Source organism: Spermophilus citellus (assembly GCF_964194105.1).
Source record: "Spermophilus citellus genome assembly, chromosome: 16".
NCBI lineage: Eukaryota > Metazoa > Chordata > Mammalia > Rodentia > Sciuridae > Spermophilus > Spermophilus citellus.
The window spans coordinates 77,665,664-77,674,262 of NC_138196.1; the positions used below are offsets into that span (position 1 = coordinate 77,665,664).

The window sequence follows — 8,599 nt, forward strand, 5'->3', positions numbered from 1 at the left end:
GAGAACTAAAAAAAAATAATAATAAATATTAAAAAAAATTCTCCCCCCCTCCCCTCTCACTCTCTCTTTAAAAAAAAAAATGATACTCCAATAAGAAAGACAAGAGTAAATATGCCCTTAATGTCACATATAATTTCATAAAGCAAACATTTGACATAGTCTCAGATAGACCTCAATTCAATTATAGAGGATCACTTCAATATACCTCTCACTAATAGATCACCAGACATAAAATCAACGAAAGAGTTAAAACTTACTATAGATTGAATGGACTTAATAGACGTTTACATAATATTTCATTCAGCAGTCAACAATTTCTTTACAGCTGCCTGTGGAGAGTGGTCTCTGACTGCCTCCTGGCTGCAGCTGCACTTGTGCTGGGAACTTTCTGTGCAATGGTGCAGGACAAAATTGCCCAGTTGCTATGGTGATGCCCTGCCTGAGGAGGTTCTGTGCAAGGCACAGAACTGTCAGTCTTGACTCTTAGTTCAGACACCAGTTGCTGGGAATAGAGAATTATGAGCATAACCTAGATAATTATAATTGTTTACTAGCACTTCCACCCTCAAGATGCCTGCTTTGAAGAAACTCTTTCACAGAAACCCTTCTGATGATAAAAATCATATAATAAAGGTGCTGAGCTAGCTCTGGGTCACTGTCCCTCCATCAAAGTTGGTCCCAGCTTTCTCTCTGTAATTGTTTGTCTTTCTTAATCCTCCATTGACCTTCGGTGGTTTCTAAGATTTGTCTGTGCAGGTCACAGCAGCTGCCCATGGAACTTTGTCCAAAGTAGAACATATTTTAAGCAATAAAGCAGGTACTGACAGATACAAAAATGTTGAAGTAATTCTGTGCCTTCTAATAAGGGAAGTGAGAGCAGGCACATCATTGCCTTGTCACCAATATCAAGAGCAAACTCCATCTTTTACCACCAGGTTTGTTCACTCTAGGATTTCTGTAGAGAACTGAATAGGCTGGGTGGTTGAGGAACTTCTTTTATTCCTAGTTTTCTGAGAGTTGTAATGGAATGAAATTAGACATCCATAGCAAGAAAATACAGAAACTATGGAAACATGGAGTTGATACACTGTTTTTTTTAAAGAGAGAGAGAAAATTTTTTAATATTTATTTTTTAGTTTTCGGCGGACACAACATCTTTGTTTGTATGTGGTGCTGAGGATCGAACCTGGGCCGCATGCATGCCAGACAAGCGCGCTACCACTTGAGCCACATCCCCAGCCCAGAGTTGATACACTTTTGAGTGATGAGTGGGTCACTGAAGAAATCTGGAGAAAGTTTAAAATTCCTAAAGTCAAATGAGAATAGAAATACCATCTATGGGGGGCTGGGGTTGCGGCTCAGAGGTAGAGTGCTTGCCTAGCATGTATGAGGCGCTGGGTTGGATCCTCAGCATCACATAAAAATAAACAAATAAAATAAAGATATTGTGTCAAACTACAACTAAAAAAATAAATATTAGGGCTGAGGATGTGGCTCAAGGGGTAGCGTGCTCGCCTGGCATGTGTGCGGCCCGGGTTCCATCCTCAGCACCACATACAAAGATGTTGTGTCCGCCGAGAACTAAAAAATAAATATTAAAAAAAAATCTCCCTCCCCCCCCTCTCTCTCTCAGTCTTTAAAATAGATAAATAAATATTAAAAAAAAGAAATACAACCTATGGGATACAATGAAGGCAGTTCTAAGGAAAGTTTATAGCTATGAATGCCAACATTAAAAAAGAATCAGAAGGATCTAATGATGCATCTGAAGGTATTAGACAAACAAGAACAAACCAGAAAGAAAGAAAGAATAAAGATCAGAGCTGAAGCTAATGAAATAGAGAATAAAAAATTAAAAGAATCAATTAACAGAAAGGTGGTTCCTTGAAAAGACCATCAAGATTGATAAATCCTTAGCCAAACTAACTATAAGAAAGGAGACTCAATAAAATTAAAGATGGAAAAAAATATGCGTAGTGCACGCCTGTAATACCAGAAACTGGAGGGTGAGGTAGGAGAATTGCAAGTTCAAGGTCAGCCTCGGCAACTTAGTGAGAACTGGTCCCAAAATAAATGACTGGGATCTAGCTACATTGTAGTGCACCACTGCATTCAATCCCCAGTTTAAAAAAGAACAAGAGGAAGAAGAAAAGGCAATCTATATTCCAATAAATTGGAACACTAAGATGAATAAATTTCTAGACACATACAGCCCAGCAAAATTCAACCAAGAGTCTATAGAAAACCTAAACTAACCAATAACAAGCATTGAGATTGAATGAGTAGTGAAAACCCTCCCAACAAAGAAGAGTCCAGGATCAGACAGATTCATGGTTGAACTTTGCCAGACCTTTAAAGAACTAACACCAGCACTCTTCAAGTTATTCCATGAAGTAGGGAGGGAACACTTCTAAACTCATTCTATGAAGCCAGTATCTTACTGAAACCAAAACCAGAGATCGACACATCAAGAAAATTACAGAACAATATCCTTAATGAACTCAGATAAAAAAAATCTTAAAAATATACTTGCAAAGAAAATTCAGCAACACACCAAAAATATCACTTACCATGATCGAGTTGGCTTCATCCTATGATGCAAGGATGGTTCAGCATTCACAAATCAATAAATGTAACACACCACATAACTGATCAAGGACAAAAAACACATAATCATGTCAACTACGCTCCCCCCCCAAAAAAAAACCCCAAACCAAACAAACAAACGCCTTTTCAAAATTCTACACTTTAATGATAAATTTTCATGATAAAAGCCCTGGAAAAACAAGGGATATAAAGAACTTACCTCACTATAATAAAGACTATATACAGACTTAAAGCCAACACCACACCGAATGGGCAAAAACTGAAAGCATTTCCTCTACAATCAGGACTGGACAAGGATGTCCACTTTCATCACTCCATGCTCCCTGGTGGGCTTGTGGTCAGGATTCGACACTCTCACTTTCATCTCTCCTATTCAATACAGTACTTGAAAGTTTAGACCCCCCCAAAAAAAATAGGAGAAAGAAAAAGAAATACAAATTGGAAAGGAAGATGTCAGATTATCTTTATTTACAGGTCCTAAACTTAGAAGATCCTAAAGGCTCCACTAGAAGACTTCTAGATCTGATTGATGAATTCAGCAAAGCAGCAGGCTACAAAATCAACTTATAAAAAAACAGCTTGTCAGGCTGGGGCTGCAGCTCAGTGGTAGAGCGCCTGTCTCACACGTGTGAGGCACTGGGTTCGATACTCAGCACCTCATAAAAATAAATAAATAAATATATTATGTCCATCTACAACTAGGGAAAAAAAACCTCATTTATGCCAAATTAAACCCCTGAGGGGGGAAAATCAGAATAACAATTCTATTCCCAATAGCCTCAAAAGGAAAACAAAATAAAACTAAGAATAAGTCTAACAAAAGTAGTGACAGACCTCTACTGAGAAGTTCTGGAACACTGCAAAAAGAAATGAAAGAGTACAGTAGAAGATGGAACTACCTTCCATGTTTATGCATATGCAGAATTAATATAGCTTAGATGACCATATTTCCAAAAATAATCTATACATTCAATGTAATTCTCATCAAAATACCAATGATATTCTTCACAAAACTAGAAAAGAAAACCACTCTTAATATTCATATGGAACAACAAAGACCCAGAATAACCAAGCAATTCTGGAGAAAAAGAGCAATGGAGGCAACACAGTACCCCATTTCAAATTATACTATACTGCCACGTATCCAAGCTGGTGACCTATGCTGGGTTCACAAACTCTGACGACTTCAACAACTAAGAAAATGGCGAAAGAAGCACGCACCACACAGAAGTACCTTTTCTAAATCCGGGATGGCTCTCCAACCTTAGGGGTTCATGGAAAGAGTGAGCCACTTACTGGATTTACTTATTCTTATATAGGGGATACACAGGGGGAGGTTCCATGGAACATTCTACCCCCCAAAACAGCAAAGGGGTAGGATCAACCCCTCCAGGTGATGCCTCCCCCTGGAGCCACACCTCATTATCCAAGAGGAGGTAAAGCCCAAGTTATTGCGGGTCACAATAATGGTTCAGTATCTCTTGCTCAGGACTTAAGGGTGTGTATTTCCAGAGCAGCTCCCAACAATACTACATAGCTATGGTAACAAAAACAGCATAAAAACAGATATGTAGACCAATGGAATAGAAATAAGAGACTCACACATATACAGTCATATGATCCTTGACAAAGGCACCAAAATCATACATTGGAGCAAAGACAGCCTTTTAAACAAATGATGCTAAGAAAATGATATTCACATTCATTGTTCTGAATCCAATGTGATCCCTCTCTCTCACCCTGCATAAAAGTCAACTCAAAATGAATCAAGAGTCCTAGGAATAAGACCAGAAACTCTGCAATGCTAGAAAAAAAAATATATATATATATATTTATGGGAGGGATGAGGAGATATATAGAGCCCAGTTGGTAGAGTGCTTGCCTTGCATGCACAAAGCCTTGGGTTCAATCCCCAGCACCACAGAAAAAAAAAAGAAAAACTCCAACATGTAGTCACACTCAACAACTTCCTCAATTCGATTTCTTTAGCTCAGGAAATAATAACAAAGAATTAACAGTGGGATGGCATCAAATTGAAAAGCTTTTGCACAGCAAAGGAAATAACAACATGAACAGAGAGTCTTCAGAATGGGAGAAAATATTTGCCAGCTCCTCTTCTCACAGAGTAGTAATCCAGAATATTTTTTAAAAACTTAATATAAAAAATATTTTTAAAACCACCAAATAACACAATCAAAAATGGGCAAATAAACTAAACAGACACTTCTCAAAAAAAGTACAAAGGGCAAACAATTATATGATAACATGTTCAACATTTTTATCCTTTAGGGAAATTCAAATAAAAACTACCCTGAGATTTCATTTCACTCCAGTTAGGCTGACAATAATCAGGAATAAAAATAAGAATAATTGCCAGCAAAAATGTCAGGGAAGAGTGTAAGGCGGCGGGTGGCGACCTGAGCAATACCGAGGGCTCGAGACAGAGTCGCATCCCTGGCTGTGCCCGGGACCTGCAGCTGCCTGCCCCCGAGTCAGAAGGCCCAGTCCGCATACCTCGTTAGCCCAAAGAATGATGACATCGGAGGACCAAGTCCAACAAGAGACAAAAATTCTGAAACTGACAACAACAATGGCTGATAAAGAAAATATCAAAATACCTATACAGAGCAAAAATAATACAGCAATGGTAAAAAGTTATATTCTTTTAAAACCTTATAATGAATCAACCAATTCACCTACGGAAATTGAAACACATGATTTTCAGGATGGCACTCCAACTCTGTAGTTATCGATTAAAGGTGATCCCCCCAAATCAAAATATGACATTAAGCCAGACATTTCACCTTAAAAACAAAACAAAAATACTAAAAAGAAACCAATGCCTGCGGAAAAACAAACCAAGCTGCTAACATGCCCAAGAAACCTGTGCTTGGGTCTTATCGTGGTCAAATTGTTCAATCTAAGGTTAATTCATTTAGAAAGCCTCTACAAGTCAAAAATGAGAGTTCTGCAACAACAAAGCAACTTTCAGCTACTGTCTCCAAAGCCACAAAATCTGAACTTGTAAACACCACCAATGTAGCAGCGAGAAGTAATAAAGCCTCAAATATAACTGCTGCTACTACTAAATTTGAAAGCACTAAATTTGTGAACACTAAACCTCAGACCACACAACTTGTGAGACCTCCTATTAGAAGTCACTACAGTACACACAGAACACCATGAAACAAGGCATCAGCCAAACCCCTGCCAGTGTTAAAATTCGGAAAGGGCCTCAAGAAAAAGAACCCAAAACGATTGTATCTAATGTCAAAACCAGTTCTTCTCAGGACATAAAAAGAAATAGGGTATTATCAAGAAGCACAGCATCTGAAATTGTAGCCAAGCCTGCTTCATCTTCCAGTACCAAACTGATAGAGAAGTCAAAAACCATTGACCAACAAAGACATACTATGGCAAAAGCAACTGTTGATAGATCAGCTCGGCCCAAAGAAACTGCAAAAGACAGAAAAGCTCCTCTGCGTGAGTGGAAAATTGGCAAAGGAAAAGTATTGAAAAGGCCCCCTAACCCAGTAGTTACCCAGCCCACATCTGAAGGACAAAATGAAAAACCAGTTGGGTCCTTTTGGACTACCATGGCAGAAGAAGATGAACAAAGATTATTTACTGAAAAAGTAAACAAGACAATTTCTGAATGCCTAAACTTTATTAATAAGGGGTTCCCCAAAGAGAAATATTGGTTACACTGAATGACCTAATTGAAAATATTCCAGATGCCAAAAAACTTGTAAAATATTGGATATGTCTTGTACGTATTGAACCAATCACAAGTCCTATTGAAAATATTATCTCAATCTTTGAGAAGGCCTTTCTGGCAGGGGCTCAGCCTATTGAAGAGATGTGACATGCCCTTGTGGATATTCTAACAATGAAGAGTCAAGAAAAAGTTAATTTGGGAGAAAATATTGAGGCTTACGCATCCAAAGAACAAGTCAACACTGAAGTTAATTTAGAGCCAGAAAAACCAGAAATGGAGAATAAACATCAGAGAAATGTGGTATTTAAAGAAAGAACAAGATGACAAAATGAAAGCTCTGACCAATGATGTTAAAACCCCTGATACAGAAACTATAGCAAGTTGCTTAATTAAATATAATGTATCTACTACACCATACTTGCAAAGTATAAAAAAAGAAGATCCAATTTGATGAATCAAATTCTGCATTTAAGGAGCTGAAGCTTCTAACACCAGTGAGATGTTCTCGACGTCTTCAAGAGAAGACTTCTAAATTACCAGATATGTTAAAAGACCATTATCCTGTCTGTCTTCACTGGAACAGATATCAGAGCTAGGAGGCAAAGCCGATGCTTTCGTATGCCGTCCTAATGCAGCACTGTGCTCTCTGTACTCTGAGACTGATACGGAAGACAAATAAATCTCCAATGAGGAATGAGGCTTTTTTATTATTATTATTCTTTGGTTTCCTTTGTTTTGTGTGGCTTTCTATTTCCCTTACATCTACAGTTGGCTAAGTATCTTAAGTATTCTTGGCAGTGAACTTCTTTACTAACATTCTTCTTGTAGGAGTTGTCCTTCTGTGCATCTTGCCTTGTCAATCACAACAGACTGAGTTTTTCCTTAATATAGGTAAATTTAGTCAGTTTGTTTATTGTGTTCCTTAAATATAAATAGGGTTTGTCATAATGGTAGCTTGTTCACTTTACTAAATATAAGTACAGGTGTTCTAGATAAAAGTATATTTTTATTTTTTGAAAGACTGCGCCAGAAGCATTTTATTTTTATCTTTTTTAATATTTATTTTTTATTTTTATTTTTTTATTGGTTGTTCACAACATTACAAAGCTCTTGACATATCATATTTCATACATTAGAATCAAGTGGGTTATGAACTCCCATTTTTACCAAATACAGATTGCAGAATCACATCGGTTACACATCCACATTTTTACATACTGCCATATTAGTGACTGTTGTATTCTGCTACCTTTCCTATCCTCTACTATCCCCCCTCAAAAGTATATTTTTAATGTTGACATGTTTTAAAACTTTATGATGTACCTCCCTGCCCTTTAAACAGAATACTGACAATATTTTTGCCTTTATTTAATTAGTATGAAAGTAAAATAATGGGACTGGGAATAGAGCTCAGTGGTATAGTGTGTGCTTAGCATGCCTGAAGCCCCTGAGTTCAATCCATAGCACCAAAAAACAAAAAAAAAGTCCCAATCTTTTATAGCTGGATTATGTTTAAATTTTAACCTCCATAGCTTCATTTGAGAGTTTATAAATTATATTAGAATGGAGTTCAGGAAGGAATGTATATTTAAGAAGTGTCATTCCAATGTAGGTAGCATTTCTGAAATAATACTTAGACTTGCTTTCTTAACTCATGTCCCCTGAGACATACTAGTTACATACCGTGAACAGTTTTATTTTCCCATATATAAATACCACCAATAAACTTGTTTTCTAAGGCCATGAACTAATACTTAAGTGTCATATATCCTATATCAGTCTATAGTTTCAAATAAGTGAACTATAAAAGAACAGTTGAACTACATATGTAATATGAATGTGAAGATCACATACTTGGTTTAATGTTCATGCCATTTATGTAATATCTTTGTTTTATTTATTGTCTTATGTTCTAGAGAGTAGGATTTTCATTTTTGTGTGTATCTAATATGTATACAATAAAAGAACCTGTATAATAAAAAAAAAAGTCAGAGAAAACAAACCCTTAAACACTGTTGGTGGGATTGTAAATTAGTACAGCCACTCTGAAAATCAGTATGGAGGGTCCTCCAAAGGCTAGGAATGGAACCACCATATTATCAAGCTATGCCTACTCCTTGATATTAAGAAATTAAATTAAAAACCTGGGAAAAACTAGAAGGATAGAAAGAAGAAAAAAACTAGGAGGATAGAAAGAAGATAGAAAAACTAGAGGGATAGAAAGAAGTTACCTCAACACAATAAAGGCTATATACAACAAACTCAAAACCAGCA

The 8,599-nt window shown here is 36.9% G+C and overlaps 1 pseudogene across 1 annotated transcript; it reads left to right on the top strand.

Moving 5' to 3' along the window:
• The first annotated feature begins 5,137 nt into the window (after positions 1 to 5,137).
• Positions 5,138 to 7,004, top strand: LOC308635331 (cytoskeleton-associated protein 2-like; annotated as a pseudogene). Its single transcript has 2 exons — positions 5,138 to 5,261; positions 5,441 to 7,004. The product of its transcript is annotated as a cytoskeleton-associated protein 2-like (transcript).
• Positions 7,005 to 8,599: the final 1,595 nt, after the last annotated feature.